The sequence below is a fragment of the Gossypium arboreum genome, chromosome 12 (genome assembly GCF_025698485.1).
Source record: "Gossypium arboreum isolate Shixiya-1 chromosome 12, ASM2569848v2, whole genome shotgun sequence".
NCBI classification, from domain to species: Eukaryota; Viridiplantae; Streptophyta; class Magnoliopsida; order Malvales; family Malvaceae; genus Gossypium; species Gossypium arboreum.
Genome location: NC_069081.1, coordinates 16436758 through 16456437, shown reverse-complemented (window position 1 = coordinate 16456437; position 19680 = coordinate 16436758). Strand labels below are relative to the sequence as shown.

The 19680-nt window shown below is 31.2% G+C and overlaps 1 pseudogene; it reads right to left on the bottom strand.

Moving 5' to 3' along the window:
• Nucleotides 1–637: 637 nt before the first annotated feature.
• Nucleotides 638–4914, bottom strand: LOC108477851 (probable NAD(P)H dehydrogenase (quinone) FQR1-like 2; annotated as a pseudogene).
• Nucleotides 4915–19680: the final 14766 nt, after the last annotated feature.

The window sequence follows — 19680 nt, the reverse complement described above, 5'->3', positions numbered from 1 at the left end:
TCTTTACCTTGAAATTTTTCAAAGTTTTCCAAAGTACTCAGTTAAGTCCCGAATCTTTTGTCGAAATGTGTTTTGGGCCTCGTGGGCTCGTATTAAGGCCTTTATGTTCGGTTTTCAAAATTTTTTAATTTGGACGAAAATTTATGGCACTAAATGTTTGTAAGCATGTGTTTAAGTACTGTAACACCTCGTATCTTGTTTCGGAGTTGAACTCTAGTAAATGGTGTTACAGTTTCATTTGATCATATATTAAGAGAAGTCCCTAACCACTCTTTAGAGTTGAGGGAAAAAGGTGCCAATTTGATTTTTTTTCAATACTAAATGAACAATTAATTGCAGGTACGTACTTAAATTTCCAACCAGATTATTAAGAGAATAAGTGTTGTGTACACCCTCGTATTGATATTTCCGAATGATACTGCAATAGAATCATGTTGTATGACATTATCGCTCACATATTTGACTTTGACATCGTTTTTATCTTGTTAGAGAAAGAATCGAAGACAAGTAAGTTCGATGCTCTTCCCATTATTGATTTCGTCGATAATGAATAAACTTTGAGGCTTAAATCACAAACAGATGCAACAGTTGATATATAAAAAAAAATGGGTACCAAATCCAACAGAGATGAATAAAAGGATATCAATGAAATGATTTTTTTTTTAAATCAGAAGCTTTGAGTGAATTACACAAAAAAGATTATACAGACGAAGAATCCCAATTCTATTGGTTTTGATATGCCATGAGAGAAGAATATGAAATCATATACATCATTCTCAAATGATTCATATAATTGGTAAAAAAGAATGGAAGAAAGGATCACGATAATAAGCAACGACAAATAAAACATAATTAACAAAACATTCCAATTTAATGAAGCTTGAAGTCATCCTTGAGAAAGCCTATTGGCCACGCCAGCCATGTACTTTCCCTGATGCTCAGCCACAGCCAGCTCGATTTCAATTGGCTCTCTAGTGCCATCACCAGCATAAAAGCCAGCACCGTAAGGCGAACCTCCATGTATAAAATCTATCTTGGACATATCGTCTCCAAAAGTGTAGCCAATGGGAACAAATAGCATTCTATGGTGTGCCAACTGGGTTATTGCCGTCCAACTAAACCACAACCATAAAAAAATGTTAGAAAGTTGATAAATATATATCCAATGTCCAGAAAATTCACTTTTCCAAGTAAAAAAAAAAAGTTAAAAATGTACCATATGTTCATGTATCGTTCGTAATTTTAGAATTGAGTCTATATTTTTATTTTTAATAATTTAGTTATACTTTTTAAAATTTAAAATTTAAGATCAATTCTTATCATTGTTAAAATTATTTCGTTAAATTTAAGATCATTGTAATATCATTTTCTTAGTCATATGACTATCAAGTGAGTTTTTTTTTAAATATTTAAAATGTCATATTAACAAATTTAACAAAAAAATAACTACGTTAATAAGTGGAGCTAAATTAAAAAAAAAAAGAAGCTAAAAGGTAACTTTTAACTCTATTATAGCTCAAATTTATATACTTCATTTATTTTTATTTGGATTTTGGCATGCTCGTTTCATGTTTTGTTAGAACAAGAACGAATTTTATACTTGGATCGTGGCTATTTCGACCCCATGGGTTTTTTTTTTATCTACTAAGGAGTGGTATGTTTAACAAAACAACAATTAGTTTTTTGCTATGACATTTGGCTATGACACTTCAACTCTTTAACTGGTCAAAGTTCAAACTGAAGACAGTATTTATCCTTATCTCTTGAGAGAGCTTGGAGCAATTGGAAAACAAATTTATAAAAACTTTTATTTGATAAATACTCAGGATAATTAATATAATTAATAAGATAATTTCAGTTTTTAAATAATAGACTATTGTATCAATCTATAATAGGTTACGAATGACATCACTTAGAGAGTAGTTTTGGAATGTCTTTGTCAACATCTTTGATGTGTTTTCTTGTGGTTATTTTGTGGTACTCTTTTAGATATTGATTGTATTGTGAGATATTTGAGTGAGTGATTTATGACAATTGGGGTTGACATTAGGGCTGTAATTACTTTTTTGTGTAATGATAGATTGAGCTTAAGCCAATAGGTGATTCGGACGAATAAAATCATTCATTGGACGAGACTCTGCAGATGTAAAACCATTGTGTATAAATAACTTTAACAAATATTGTTTGTTAATTCTCTTCTTACTTTACTCCTTTCATTACTTTGCATTTAACATTTATGTTCTAAAAATAATTAGAACCAAAATATTTTTCAAATGTAAACTAGGAAGTTTTTTCAATTTGATTTCATGAGTGCCATATATTCGAGTCCAACTTTTAGTACTTTTTCATATATTTGAAGTTTTTTTTTAAATAAATTATAACTAATTGAATTTTATCAGATCCACACCGGGTGAAGGAAAATATTTCTTAAGGTTATTATATAAAAAATTCTTTGAAAATAATTTAATAAATAATTAAGCCTTCAATTCAAAATAATATCCAATTGAGCTAGAAACCCCTTAGCATCGTTAACTTCACCTTGTGGCACGTAAGGGTTTTGCCACATGGCAAAATTTGATAATTTTTAATTCTTAAAATTTTAAAATTTTGAAAAATAGAATTTTTACAATTATAAAATGAAAATAATATAAAATCATTTTTTCTCTTTTCCTCTTTCTTTCTTTCTTTTTTTTTTTTTTTTACAGTCTTTCCTTTTTCTTTTATTTTTTTTCTTCTAATTTTTCCAATGATTTCCAGATTATTTGAACAATACAATAACATAAATCAAAGATGTAAGTGGAAGAAAGAACGACAGCTGCAAAAGCACATCCATTCCCATAAGCCAAAGTCCCAATTGTAGCTTAACAGAGAAGAAGGAGAAGAGACAGAGAAATAAGAAACTGAAAGAGTGAGAACAGAGATTGTCCGGTGATGAAATCGGACATCGAGCGGCAACTTAGACTAGAGGGTAGGCTATCGGCGGCAACGGGAACACTGAGGGTGAGAGACGACGGGGGTTAAGGGAGGAGAGAAGAAAAGAAGAAAGATAAAGAAAGGAAAAAGGAAAGAAAAACGAGAAAATGGAAAGAAAAATAAAGGAAAAGAGAAAATATATGATTATTTTTATTTTTTAATATTTTTATAATTTTTATGGTTGTTTAAAATTCTAATTTTTTTATAATTTTTAAAAATTCAATTTTTTATTTTTAAATGAATTTCTTATTATTTTTAATATATTTTTATTTTATAATCTAAAAATGAGAAATTATATTTTTATATTTTAGAATTTTTTATATTTTTTTATATTTTTACAATTTTTAATTAAATATAACAGAAATTATCTAATTTCTCTACGTAGCACAATCTTAAGATCTGACGGAGTGAAGTTAATGATAAAACTAAATGTGTCAAACTGTGCCAAAAGATAAGAGCTTAAATTCAATTGAGGCTCAATTAAGTATTATTTTCTATTCAGGATTCAATTGATTATTGAATTAATTTCAAGGGTTTTTTATATAATAAACTTATTTTACATTAAAATATTTATTTATGAAATTATTTCAACAAATGATTATGAAATTATTTCAACAAATGATTATGAGGTGGGATGATAAGAGATTTTTATTTAAATTTCTTGATATTATATTCCGTTTTTATATAATATTTTTCAAATTGTTTATTTGAAATATTATAAAAATATGAAATAAAAATATATTATTATAATAATATTAATTATTATTTAAAATAAAAATATTTTAATAATTTTATAATTAAATACGTGACATCAGCTGAATCGACGATTTCATATACTACATCAAGATTTCAATAAAACATTTTAATGAAAATGAATGATTGTAAACATTAAATCAAATAATAATAATTAATTCAACTTAGTAAAACTACTCATGTTTTTTCAACTCCAAGCTAAATCATCAAAATTCTGAAGTTTGAGCTAAGCAATTAACAATTAGCAATTTGTTCAACTATGGAAATCAAACTAGAGTTCATGGATCAACAGTGAGATTAATTATGACATAATAATTCATAAAAATTATAGCCCATCTTCAACATCCTTAAAATTCACTTGTTAGCATAAAAGAGAGAACTGAAATTGTTACTCCATTCTATTTTACTTACGCCGTGGTTTCTTAGCCGCCTCCTTGAGTTTCAGTACTAACAAAGAATCCAGCCGGCTTCCCATCCAGTGTCTGCTCCTTCCAAAGCTGCCCAGTGGAGTTGAAAAACGCTTTCATCTGAGCCGCCATACACCCGTACCTTGTCGGGAACCCAAACAGAATAGCATCCGCCACTGCCAATTCCTCCGCCTTAATCTTCGGAACCTCAGGGCTTTAGGCGGCGCCTTCATATGCTCCAGAACCTCATCTGGAAGCGTCTCGGGAACCCTATATAGAACCGCTTTGACACCTTCTACACCCTCCACTCCTTTCTTCATCCGCTTCGCCAGCTTCTCCACGTGACCATACATGGAGTAAAATACTATGAAGACTTCTAAAGCGGCGGCAACTGATTGTGCATTCTCAGAACTCTCTGTTACGGTGGGAGTTGCGTGGGTTTCTTCATCGGCAGCAATAGGTGCAGTGTTGTTGCTGGTGCCAGCGCCGTCTTCGGCCGAGGTCGGATGTTTTTTCTTGCTTGGGACACAGCCACCGCCTTTGCCCATGGAGGATTATATGGGAGAGTAAATTTTTTCTTTCTTTTTTTTTTTTTTTGTCTGTTTTGGTTTTGGGATCGAAGATGAAATATTCCTAGGCTTTTCTAATTCAAAGTTGAACAAACAAAATTAATTCTTAAATCATCTTCCAATCATAATGAGCATTCACCCAAAACCGAAACTTGCTTGGAAGTGGTTGGATTTTAGAATATGCTCAATGCTTGTTTCAAGGTTGTACTTTTGATTCCATTTTTGTTTTATTATGATTCTAATATATTTTAATATTTTAAGATGTAAATTCAGTCCTTATTATTCATTTTGTAACATTTTTCTTATATTTTCTAAAATTTAAATTTTTAATTTTGATATTTTTAAATTTTAATATTTAAATTAATTATAAAAATTCAATTATGAATATCCATAATGTAAATATTTGAAAACAGAAAAAATAAATAAAATTCAATATAAACAAGTAATATTTAACATTCATTTTAAATCTAAATAATATGAATATTTAAATCATTCAGAGAATAGCAATATAAATGTTCATTACTAGATATATGGAATATAGATGTGATTTGAATGGGTCTAATCTTGTGTTCTGGATACTTGTAGGAGATATGGAAGGGGCAGTTGGAAGTGGCGCAAAATTGTTCCGCTTCATTCATTATTTTACTTTTCAAATCCGCCGTTTAACGTTTAAATATGCGAGATTTAGCTGGATTTTTTTTTAAATATTATTTATTTTCTTTTTTTATTATTTAGTGATATTTTAATAATTTTTTAATATTATTGATATATAATTATGATAATTTTTTTACTCTAAACTTTGAACTTCAAATCCTAAATCCTGAATCATGAACTTCAATTCTAACCTCTTGAGTGACTTATGGTTCAAGGTTTGAGGTTCAAAGTTTGATATTTGAGATTTGAAGTTTGAGATTTAAGGTTTAGGATTCGAGTTCAAGTTTGAGTTTGAGATTTGGAATTTATGGTTTGAAATTCGGGTTCACAATTGAAAGTTTAGCGTTTATGATCCAAGATTTGAAGTTTAAAATTTAAGATCTAGAGTTTAAGGTTTTGGATTCAAATTTTAGAATTTTAAGTAAAATCTCTTTTACCAAATTATGAATCAAAGACATAAAAATTTACTAAAATATTATTAAATAATTAAAAGGAATTATAAATAATATGGGGAAGAATTCATAAAATAATTTCTCCATTTGCAATTTCTCTTTTATTTTGATGGAAACAAAATAAAAAAATTAAATTAAATTAAATATTTTTAAGCTCTCTCCTTCCCCATGTTTTCCTTGGACCAACATTGTGCTGGCGAGAGGTTTCTACCTTCCGTCCGCTTGCTCTTCCGCCAATAGGTGATAAGTTTAGCAATATCGTTTGGACTATGAGCAGAAAGAGTCATCGAGTTTAAATCAATAACCAAGATAACTTTCGAAAGTCAGTAAATCATGCTCTGGATTATGGTTATGGTCCTCATCCTACACCAAGCATATTGGGTAGTTCAAACTTATTTTCTTGGCTCAGTCGATTAATAAGCTTCCGGCCTTTGGTTAAGTTGATCCCTTATGTATGAATATAAGGGTTGGAAATGTGAAGTAGGAATGATTTTGAGAATATGTGTATATGAATTATCCATTTAGTCATATGAATGCTTCATCTTCTTCCACCAATCAAACTCCTCATCCTCTATAATTTATTTTTTCCCTTCTTTCATATCCATTGCACCATCCTAACCCCTAAACCAACACACTCCCCAAGCTTCTTCACCACCCAAGCTTGCCACCATAGCAAACGACTAGATGCTCATACATAAAAATATATATAATATGGGAAGGTATGAAAGCTCTCATGATCATCATATTCTCGTGAATGACCATCACCTATACATGTATGTAAGAAAGCAATATGTATCCAAATAAAACAACCTATTTTGGCTATTAATTTAAAGCCTTTCGAACCCTGTGTGAAAAATCAAGCTCCATCAAGAATCAAACTCTCAACATCAAAGAAAACAAAGCACTGTAAAATATCTTCCTTTTTATACATATAATATGTGTATATAATATAGATATTATATACACATATTATATGTGACAATATATACACATAATCTATACTGATCATTACATACAAATCACATATGATATATATGATATTATATATGCTTTTTGTCCTTTATTCCTTGTGAAATTTCGTTAGCAAACACCAACCATGGATAGTATATGTATATGTTCTCCATTTCCTATTTTTTTAAAAAACAAAAAAAATCTTAACTCACTCAGATATGAGTCATCTCCTACTATACGCTCTCTCTCCATTCCTCATTACTGTTTGTTACATTGAACTAGCAATGAGTTGGAAATATTTTTTTAGTAGAGAAGCAGTTCCTTCCTTTTAAAAGGTCCATATTCTCGTATCATGTTCTGGATGCCAAATTTTTTTAATTAAATAAATCCTTTTGCTCGCCAAAAATGCTATAGCTTAATGAACATGGTGAAAAGTACTTTATCCGTTGTTGGTCCAGCTGCAACACTGGTTCAGTGGTAGTTTACAGCATCAAAGCCCAATAAACAACACCCAAAGTGATTTACATTGGAGGAATGAATTCCTATGGAGGATTGAAAGAACACAACAACGTGGTTTCCTATGGGCCATGAGTACCGAAAAGTGCTTTGCTAATGTTGTTAGGTCCTTGAAAGGGAATGGTAAAGTAAGAAAGGGTGGGGTGGGGGTTTGGGGAGGGAAGGGGAGGGGAGAGAACCTAATTTATCATCTACATGCAAGTGTCATGGGCTGCAGTTCAAAGCCCGTGACTATCGCACCAAATGCATCCGACGGAGGTCTATTGTGTAGATGGGGATCATTTGGCCTGCAAAAAATGGCCCGATTCAATAAGATGTTGGAGAAGCCTATCAGATTGAAGCTTGGTTGGTGCGATAATGAAGATATGACAATATAGGCTATTTTGATAACTAATCTTAGAAGATTGATAGAATCTCATCTTGTAAAAATTAGATTAGATTTGATATGACATATATTGTAAATCCCTAAAATCAAGGGATATAGTTAATCTCGTCCGTCAATGTAAATGTATCTTGACAGTCGGTTTTGGGAGAGCTCAACTATAAATAGAGAGCCTTCCCCTTATTTGTACTCACTCTATTCATTTTTTTCATTATTCTTTGTGAATAAGAGAATATTGAGAGCATTTACTCAAACGCCTTGTGTGCGCTCTTTCTGTTGTTCTTTTGTTGTTTTTTTTTGGCATAAGTTGCTTTCGCTATACAAATTGGTGCCTTGGAGGAATTCTAAAGGAATCCTCACTTGAGTATAGGCTGACTTACACGAGCTTGGTCGAACGGATCGCCTAAGGCCGCACGGATTGTGAGACGAAAGATCTAGCCCTGTGACACAAGTGGCTGAGAGCTCTAAAGCAATGGCTTTTTCAAGAATGAGTGAAGCTGGAAAGATATCGTTCATGTCACTTTGTGGGCTAGTTGGAGGGGGTTAATGGTGGCCACTGGTGATGGCAAGTGATGTAACACCCCTCGCCTGTATCTGACGCCACGATAGGGTTCGAGGCATTACCGGGGTTTCACACTTACAAACATACTAAATTGGGTCACTGAATTTTGCCCAATATTTAAAAATTTTCAAACATGTACATCTTGTCCCTTACACAGGCCTTCGAGGCCCAAAACATACCTAAGGGCAGTTCGGGACAAAACCGAGAATATTCGATAAACTTTGGGTACCTTGGAAAATTTCTCTTACTTTGAAGTGTTACACGCCCGTGTGGGTGGGGCCGTGTGATCTCACACGCCTGTGTGGCTTGGGACATGCCCATGCCCTCAGCCCGTGTGCAACACTGACTTTAACCATATCATACAATTAGAGACACACGGCCAAGACACACGCCCGTGTGGCCTGCTCGTGTACAACACTGACTTAAAATTTTAAGTGCAGGGGATGCACGGCTATAACACACACCCATGGGGGTGAGCTGTGTGTCACACACGGCCTAGACAGACGCCCGTGTGTCCAACCGTGTGGACCCTAATTGACTATTTCCAATCCTTTGATCACCCTTTTTATCACTTATACTTAATGATTACCAAATACAAAATAAAACATGATTATATTCTTATAAATTATCTTGGTAAAACTCATTGTATGGAAACCTCATATCATTGTTTTCATACATGATAAGTTATTCCCCATCTTGTATTTATGGGTTTTCATGTCACTTTAACACATTCAAAATTGGCTCGTTCTTGTGACTCATTGCCAATTATAAACAAACCATCACATATGACTATAAACATGCATAGATTTATAGGTCATAGCCTACGTCAAAATAAGCCAATTCCCATGGCCATATACAAAAAGATAGGCATATCTTTACATGCATTCATTTGGAAAATCAAATGACACATATAACAAAATACTCAAAAGCCTTATACATGACATGGAACAAATTAGAAATATCTTTATACCAAAACTGATATATTTGATAGTGTGCTGGTTCTCCCAACCATCTTCCAATCCTTACGAGTCCTTAAGCTCTGAAAAGCAGGGAAAAGAGAGGGGTAAACATTTACATGCTTAGTAAGCTCGAATAATCTGAAAGTAAACTTACCAAGTAATTAGCATTCAACCAAATTGGGTAATAAAATCAATAAGCATGAAATGGCTTCCCTATCACATACACTCATTCAAAGAGTTAGTCATATAACAAAGCACTATGTAATTTATCTTAGATGAGCTCATCATTCAACATCTCATTTTGTACATATATCTCATATTAATCTCGTTGAGTTTCTAGGAAATCTCGATGGAATATCCATAATCCGTCAATTCATAAAGATAATCATTTCATGTATGCACTCCCGCGAACCTCACATCTTATGGCGGAATTACCAGTCCAGTCTAAATTCCCCGTATCGTAAACTCATAAGGTGACGTCGGGATTATCAATCCAGGCTAAATCCCTTATAACGAAAAACATCCTTAATGAGTTCGGATCTGAATTACCAGTACAGACTAAATTCAGACCCCAAATCGGATTACCCGTCCGGGCTAAATCCGTAATGCACATATATTCTTCGGGAGGCTCGATCATCCAAAGGAACACCCGTCCGGGCTAGATCTTTTTCATAATTGAGATTAACGGATTACCCGTCCGGGATAAATCCTTATTGCAACACATGCAGGATCTCAATTCACATGTCAAGCATGGTTTATCCATCGAATTCCCTTTTTTTAACCTCAACCGAGACAATTTTTTCAACATATCATTATTAGAGTTGCAATTCATATAATTTCACGCCATGATTAAATACAATCATCATGCATTCATAAATCATATAATTAGACACATTATGAGTTTACTTTAAGTTATCCGAACATACCTGGTATTCATTTTGGTGCTGTGTTTTAGTTATTCCGAAACCTTTCGTTTTCCTCGATCGACCTCCAGAATTTGTTCCTCGGGGTCTATAACAACAAAATTAAATCATTAACTCTCCACATTATACATTTCAAGTCTAAATTCCACCCCTAGTCCAAATGATCGTTTTGCCCCTAACCTTTTACATTTTTATAATTTAGTCCCTAGGCTCGTATAATGAAACACATGCAATTTCTACCTTACCCAAGCCTAGCCGAACACTTCCCCCTATTATGACAGCCCACATTTTCCATTATTTTCTCATTTTTACCACACATTTTACAACTTTTGCAAAAATGTCCCTTTAAGGGTTTTTCATGAAAATCACCTAGGAAAAGATGTTTAACACACATCCAACTTTCATATTCCTCCATAATCCATCAAAATACAAGTAACTCATGCATGGGTAAATTTTTAAACATGAGCCCTAGCATGAAATATGGGTAGAAATGGAAAAAGTAAGCTACCGGGGTTTCAAAAATACAAATAACATTAAAAACAGGATTTGAGAGCACTTAATATTGAGCTTGAAAAGCTTGGAAAATCTAGCTATGGAGGGATTGAGAGTTTAGGCTGGTACAAGGGAGAAAATGGCTGATTTTTGGTTCATTTTTCCCATTTTATTTCATTAAAATGCTAAATAAACAAAATACCCTTAAGCCCTTTTTTTAAAATTTCATCCATGCAAGCCCATTTTTTGTTCAAAAACTTAGAAATTGGGAAAATTTCTCTCTAAGACCTTCTAATTTATAATCTAAAACAATTTCATACAAATTGCTTCTAGAATCCAAGTTTTGCAATTTGTTCAGTTTAGTCCCTAATTTCCAATTGGACACCTTACTCAAAGAATTTCTTCAAGAAACTTTAACACATGCATATTATCATATTCTAGGCCTCATAATAATCATAAAATAAATATTTTGATGTCGGATTTGTGGTCCCGAAACTACTATTCTGACTAGGCCCTATTTCGGGATGTTACAAGTGAGAATAAGAGAAATATGGTGAGAAAGAGGGAGAGAGAGTGTTCATGTGAAAAAGAGGGAAGGAGAGAGATATAAAAAAATAGCTTTTTTTTTTTAAATTTTAAACACCTGGCCTTCTCTAATTAGTGGAATTTTTTTTTTAACATTCGTTTAAAATTGGAGTTAAAACCATAACTTTTGCAAAGTTTAGGTAATTAATTAGGAAAAAAAATATTTAGGTATCAAAGTGAAAAAAAGATATATTTCAAGGACCAAATCATGAATTAAGCCAATTATTTATATATTTACAATATTGGTACGACATAAGTGGCTTAAAAATGCAGGATGTTGCAACGCTGTGATGAAATTGCTATAAATAATTGTAATTTCGAGTCAAACATACTTCGAGTCCAATATCACGATGTTAGTTTTCGATGGTTGTAACTACCTTTAAGTGACGATTACTTCAAATGCAAAGGCTGTAAATTTTTAATGGCATTGTAAGGTTGGGCCTATGACATGGCGATGTTGTGCTTCAAGAAAGCAATTAATGAATGGCAAAATACACAATTCACCACTCTAAAGCTTGAGATATAAAAACCATATTCTCATGCAATTTTTAGAGGGTGGAGAGAGAGTAGAGTTCACTTTTTTTAGCTTAGTGTTAGTAACCTGTAACACCTCTATACCCAGTTCGATCCAAGGAACCTGATATAGGAATATTACATTTGGTGCCAAAGTGATTTTAGTTAATCACTAATAATTTGAACATTTTTAAAAAATTTAAGTTTTCATAAATTATATTTTTGTCCCTACTACTTGGAACACACTTAATCTTTGTAAGTACATGCCATTCTATTCAAACTTTTAAAACATACCCTCTTGGCACTTGGAGATGTGATGAGATGGATGCTCACAACCTCAATTACAACTCTTCAAAATCACTATACCTAATCTGCGCACGGAAAATAAAACTGTACGCTCAGTAAAACTCAGTGATATTTCTACAATCCAAATATTTAAAGACATGATAATATAATAATCACAATTAAATCATAAGGACATCTTAATGTCTAGTATCATGACTATCATTTTTTTTATTAACCAATATCCTATTCGCACAATTGTATATAAATGGTTATTCACATATCAAACCATATTTACTCGTACAATGGCATTAGTCATGTAATACTCAACTTATGAATACATTATTATATACCATACTCAATTTTCATCACTTGCTATATAATAGCTTTCCATAATTTGTTCACATATCATTTAAACAAATGGCACTATCTATTCTATATTCAATTCATGAGTATTTAACTCATGTATTCCATGTATTTACAACATATTTCACATTCTATTTTCAACTCACTATATCAATTTCATTTCTCATACCATGCCTTTTAAATATCAATTATAAAACTTTATTATATGTTTACCCCTATTAACACGACTTGGACTCAGACGAATACACAGATCCAACCAAAACACACCAGTTTAACACCCAGTAGCTCATCGGATAATTCGAAGTAATAATTTGACACCCAGTGTCTCATCAGGTAAACCGAAGTAAATTGGCACCCAGTGCCTCACGAATTAATCCGAAGTAATAGATTGATACACAGTGTCTCATCGACTCGTAGTCGAAGAATCCCTGAACTCTTCCAATCCTATGGCATGCCATTTATATCCGACTCAACCCGATATAGTTAATAGGGTTCCAATTCACTTTTCAAATACAACCAATATTCATTTCAATTCAAATACTCAATCTATTCAATATATATATACTTATTCAATCAATATAAATTCAATAAATTCATCACATATTAAATCCATCTATTTCAATTGCAAAACACAATAATTCTCACCTCAACACTTTCCATTACATTAAATAAAAAATACAACAATTAATAACTAGTTTCGAATTATAGAAATATAAACAAAAAATTTTGAGCTATTCGACATCGACTTTATGTTTTCCCTTTTTAGTTGATGGTTCTGGTATGACGTTAGCTACGGAATCAAAACAATTAAAATTCATCAATAGAACACAACTCAATTTCATAATTAATATTTTAATTTTTACTCAAATATTGCCTAAATTTCAATTTAGTCCCTAAACCGAAACTAAATTTTATTCTTCACATTTAGTTCTTTATTTCCATGCAAATTCCACTTTAGACTAAATTCAACTCCCTATTTTCACGTAAATCCCTAAATTTCAATTTTTTTACAATTTAGTCCCTATTACTCAAAACTTATAATTTTTTCCACAATTCAATCCCTTTCTCAATTCTAACTTAAAATCTATCAATTTAATCCCTAATACTCAAATTATTCAACATAGACAACATCTAAAAATCTAATAATTTTTAAAATTTCAGTATAGGTTAAGGAAGATTTAATACTAGGATTTCAAAAACATAAAAATTACAAGAAAAGAGACTAAATTGACTAACCAATTGAACTTTGAACCTTTGAAACCTTAACTTTTCTCTTTCTTTACCTTAACTTTTCTCTTTCTTTCTTTCTCTTTTTCTTTCTTTCTTTTTCTCCCTATTTCATTCTATTCTCTGTTTCTTTTTCAATTCCTTTTTCTTTTCTTTTATTTGTTTTGTTTTAATTATAATAATAATAATATAATAATAATATGTACTTAATTAATAAGCAATACATATGTTTATTATTATTACACATGTATTTACCAACACCATCCACTTGTCAATTTATGGCTTAATTATTTATTTAATCCCTTCACTTTTCCTCTAATATATAATTCAACTTTCTCCCTATATGCAATCTAGTCCTTACACCTAATTACTCTTAATTTAAACAAATTCACCTAATCAAAACCTAATTAACCACACAACTAACTTCGTAAATATTTTTAATAAATATTTATGAATCCGTTTTACGAAAACGGAGACTCGAAAGTACATTTTCCAATACCCGTGAATATCGGGTCGTTACATAACCTCTTAGAAAGGATTTTACTTACTTTTCTAACTATAGTTGAATTTCTTATAAATTTCAGTTTAGATCTATTTTATTTCTAGTTTCTCTTTATGATTTGAAGTTAGATTCTTAATTAAGCTGAAGATTTCAAATTCAAGCATGGACAACTTTAGCCATAGATGTTTAAAGCTTTGATGGATCTCCTTATTCTTAGTGTTTTAGACTTTTATCCTTTGTTTTAATTTCTCTCTTTCGAATGTATTACTACTAGTTACTAGGGCCAAATGCAATTCCAGTTGCAACTCAAAGAACATCTAGTAAGTCATTATAACTTACTTTATTTGGTTGGTATATTTTAACTAAATCATAAGAGAAAAATCGTTAAAGTGGCTAAATCTGTAATTTTGCAAGAATGAAAAGGAAAAATGGAATAAGTTAAAAGATTATAAAAGAAAAGTTTTTTTCTCATAAAGTACCATACTTTATGAAAAAATAATTATATGAGTGTTTAAATGAAATATTTGAGAAATTATTGAATTAAGTATTAAATTAGAAAATAATTAAGTAAAAGTAAAAAGAATTGAGAATTAAATTAGTAAGATTAAGAATATTAAAGTGAAGTGAATTATATTATGAAGTATTTGTGGATGAGAATATGATTAAGAGTATATTAAGTTAATACAAGAAAAGCAAAGTATAGTCAATATTAGTACATCAAGAGAAATGATTAAATTTGAAAAGAAATTAAACTAAATATAAAGTAAAATAAAATTATGATACATGAGTCATGAGGTTTCGATATATATATGTTTCAAAGTTCTGATACATAAAGATTCCAAAGCTAAAATGAATAGTAATCTAGTACAATTTTTATACTTATAAACAATATATCAATATTTTTGTTCTTAAAACCATGTATTGACTTGAAAATACTCTAGCGAAAAATTTAGGGATCTCTAATTAAAATTTTATTAGTAAATGACTTTAGAAAATGATTTAAATGTCATATAGAGTCACGATAAAGTTAGAAACTTGGGTAAGGGTTAGAGATTGCAATTGAAAAATTTTAATGTGACACTCCTTATCCATATATGTTAACAAGTCAAGTAAAAGGTATTACATTTTCAGTGCATATTTGTAACGAACCGAAAGTTAGTGGTGTCGAAAAATGTAGTTTCGAGATCTTGTTTCTGTAAAGAGTCCATAAATGTTAAATAGAGATATTTATGGAGCTAATTTATTGATGAATTAAATTTTGAGTAACTAATTTTGTTGAATTGATAATTAATTAAGGTACAAAGACTAAATTGTAAAAGGTTATCAGTATAGGTTTTTAATTGGCCAAAGACTTAAAGACTTATATAACAATTAAATCAAGGTCTAAAATGGAAAATATACTATTTTAGAAACATTAGTGGATCGTAGGTGAACAAACAACTTTATATATTATAAAGATTATAATTATATTATTTATATTATAAATGTATAAAATAACAAAACAAATAAGGTGGAAAGAAAGAGAAGATAGTTCCATCTTCTTCATTCGCTCCAAAAGCCATAGCCAAGAAAACCAAAGAATTGACCAAGGGTTCCAAACTTTCGGTCTTTAATTGGTTAGTTCAATTTTGTCATTTTCTTATAATTTTTATGTTTTTAAGGTCATGGGAGTTTGATCTAGCTAGCCCATGTACCAATTTGTAAAACTATTAAAGTTTTAAAAAGTTTATTTTTATGATTTCTTAAAGTTTTAGGTGTTAAATTAATAGAATTTAAGCTTAGATGTGAAAAAAAAAGGACTAAATTGTAAAGCTAATAGATAGTTTTTTGCATTAGAGGCCAAAATGAATAAACTTTAAAATTGACAGTGGAAATAATAAATAATAGTGAAATCATATTTCAATTTGGAGCTTTAAATTGAAAGTTATGTTTGTCCCGATTTTAGGGACTAAATTGAATAAATTACAAAATATGTATGACTTAGAAATTGAATGTATTTTGATATGAAATTTGATACTGTATTATTATTGAACTATCATTTGTAGCTAAAGATGATGCAAGATTGTCGAGAGAGAAAGAAAAGGCGAGAGTTGACGACAAGTGATATAAGCTTTTGATTTGTATTTCTATGATCCGATTCAATGTAATTATTGCTTGTTCATGCTAAATTGCATGATTTAGTCATGAGGTAGGTATATAATGCTTGTATGAGTTAGGATGATTAAGATGGTATAATGAGAAAAAGGACTAAATTGAATAAAATAGAACGTTACATGACTTACTTTATATATGAAATTAGTATGAAATTGAGTTGAAATTTGTTACATACGATATTGGAATGGTAAATTGATGATGAAATTGAGATTGATAGAATGTGAATTGAAATTATAATGGAATTGGAAATTGGTTACCTATTAAATGTACAATTTATACTTCGGTTTATCCAATGATGCACTATGAGTGCCAGTATAATTACTTCAACTTGTCCAATGATGCACTGTGTGTGCTAATATAATTAATTTGACTTGTCCAATGATGCACTATGTGTGCCAGTATAATTGCTTCGGTATATCTTATAATGTACTTACTTGTCAATATATTTTCTTCGGTACATCCAATGATGCATTTACGTGCCAACATAATTGCTTCGGTTTATCCAATGATGTACTATGTGTGCCAGTATAATTACTTCATCTTGTCCGACGATGCACTGTGTGTGCCAGTGTATTTCTTCTGGTTTATCTGATAATGCATTACAGTGCCAGATTGAGATGCAGTTTGGTTAATTCGTATATCCGTCTTGAAATCTGAGTAAAGTCAATAGGATTATATAAAAATTGATTTGGCTAGGTTATATGGTAGATTGAAATGAAATATTAATTGATTTAGTATAATTACTCATATATGATTGTGATATTCGATAGCACGTGAAAGACCATGTGAATTGGCTAAAAAAGAGCCCTGGGGCCAACTAAGTATTTACGAGCCAATAGACTCGAAAGTGGTTGAATCAATAAAATTGAATTGAATATATGAATTGATGAATATGTACATATATGAGTATATTCCATAAATGGTAATATGAAATGATCAAGTATGTTTGAAGTGTAATATATGGGAAATGGTTAGATAGGTGCTATAAAGTAAGATAGGAAATAACCAAATGAATTGATTACTAATTCTACATTACAATTTGGTATACGAATCAGTTGAGCAATAGATTTGAATTGATTATTTTAATTTGGGTAACATATATTTTATATTGATTTGAATTATAGAAATACCAATGAGTTCTATCGCTCAGTGTACGATTTATTTTTTTCTGTACGCAAGTTATGTCCCAAATGAGACCTTGAGCATTGACTTCAACATCTAGTTAAGATCTCAGACTCGACAATATTTGTATAAATATTTTTTGTTGGTTATAAGACATGTACCTAGGTTGAGTCAAGTTTGGGATATAAAGTTCTATGTATCTGCACTTATGGTTTAAATGGTTAACATTAGAATTTGGTTAAATTTATATAGCTTGTAATGGAGTTAAAGGTAGTTTGAAATGGTATAAGATGTTACATACATTTAAATATGAACTTGGTGAAATAGGTAAGTGTGTTAATGATTAAATGGCTTGCATTAGGTAAATGGATTGCAGGTGATAAGGTATTGACCTAATATTCTATAAGGTTTTGAGATGCAAGAATTGATGCTATATAGTTGCATTTATTGGCTGGTTAATGTTTGAATGTGTTTAGAAACTTGGTTGGACAATTTCAGGATGAAGTTCAATTAGGAATTGCAGAAATAGTATGTGACGTCGCGACGTTAAACGTATTTCATCGCGATGGAAATGACCTATAATGTCACGATGCGACGAGAGACTTTGTCTTCTCGACAAGGCCAAAACAATATGTCATGACGCGACGAGGCCAAAACCTAATTTGATCGATTTAGTATTAGAGCTTTCGTAAGTTCGTATAAGTCTTGAGAATAATTATTTATCATATCACTTGCTTATATTACTCGTATTTGTTTATCTAATGATGTGAATTGCATTTAAATTTGATTTTAGTTGCTCCAAAAATGAATATGACACCTTGTAACTTGGATCCGGCAATCGGCTCAGGTATGGGGTGTTACAGTATTTGTGTAGGTAAACTATTTTTCTCATCAATTTACAATTAATTTTTCAGGGAGGGAGGGCTTACCGAGAGAGTGATCTAGGTTGGCGTATAGGATGAGGTTGCAACTTTGTAAGTAAGTTGAACTTAAATCACATCTTGCACTTGTTGATTTATAGTTGATTACTCTTTGAGCAAGGGCCCGTAGGCATAAGAAGTTTTTGAAATATGTAACCAAACTTTTGTATCCATATCTTATTTTATAACTATTAGACAGTTTGTCAAGTTACAACTGAACGAAACCTAAAATCCAAATTCAATGAATTCACAATTGATATCAAAGTTAAACACTTGATGTATTAAGTGGATATCATGTCATTTATTTGTAATTGAGATGAAATGATCATTAATCTTAAGACCCACCATGCTGGACGGAACAAACTATGACTCTTGGAAGGTAAGAATGATCTCAATTTTGACTGGTTGGAAACCACTATCCAGTGATTTAATTAGTGTGAAGACTTCCAAATATGAAGTAACTTGGACCAATGATAAAGAAAAAATGACTAATGCGAACTCCAAAGGCCTCAATGCAAATTTCTATGGATTTGAATTGATCCTCAAGAATTTGGACGAATCTCTAAATGCTTAACTACTAGAAGAGCTTGGACTATTTCAAAATTGCTCATGAAGGGACTAGTTCTATGAAGTAGTCCAAACTTCAGATGTTGACGGTAAAATTTAAGACTCTAAGAATACAGGATAATGAGACCTTATCTGAATTCTATGCAAAGCTTTGTGACATCTTAAAAAATTAATCTTTTGCCCTTAGTAAAGAATACTCAATTTTGAAGCTGGTGAGAAAGGTGAATGACTATTATTGATGGAACAAATGACATTGACAATATAAGAATTGATGAACTCACTTGTTTATTGTAAGCCTTAGAGATGAACCTTGATTAAATCCAATCTCATTAATTTTTTTGACATCCCAAACATACCAAACTCGAAAATGGTCGCATCGAAATATATCTAAACCATAGCTTAACCTAAGTTCAAAGTTAGAAAACAAACATTTTATAAGAGATTCACTCTTAATTCTTCTATAAATATCCCTCGTTTATGATCAAAGGGACACAAGATCCATCATTAGTTACCTTGTACTAAAACATCACCCTAAAACTTCCACCTCGGTTTTTCTATAGATTGACAATTCTTAGGCCCTATTCTTCGACATCCTTTATTTGTCATAAATGTTATTATTTTTCATCTGTCCAAAATTATCACACTAATCTCATTTACGGATAATATTTGAACGACGTGGAAGCCACACAAGCCCAAAGCCCGAAATGGATAGTAACCGTAAATAGTAACAAAAGAGAAACGATAGCCAAAATCACCCCCCAACCAAAAGAAAAGAAAGAAAAAAAAACGACATAGTTTCGACAGGAAATTTAGCAAATCCTCTTGGGATATTTAAACTCTTCAACTCCA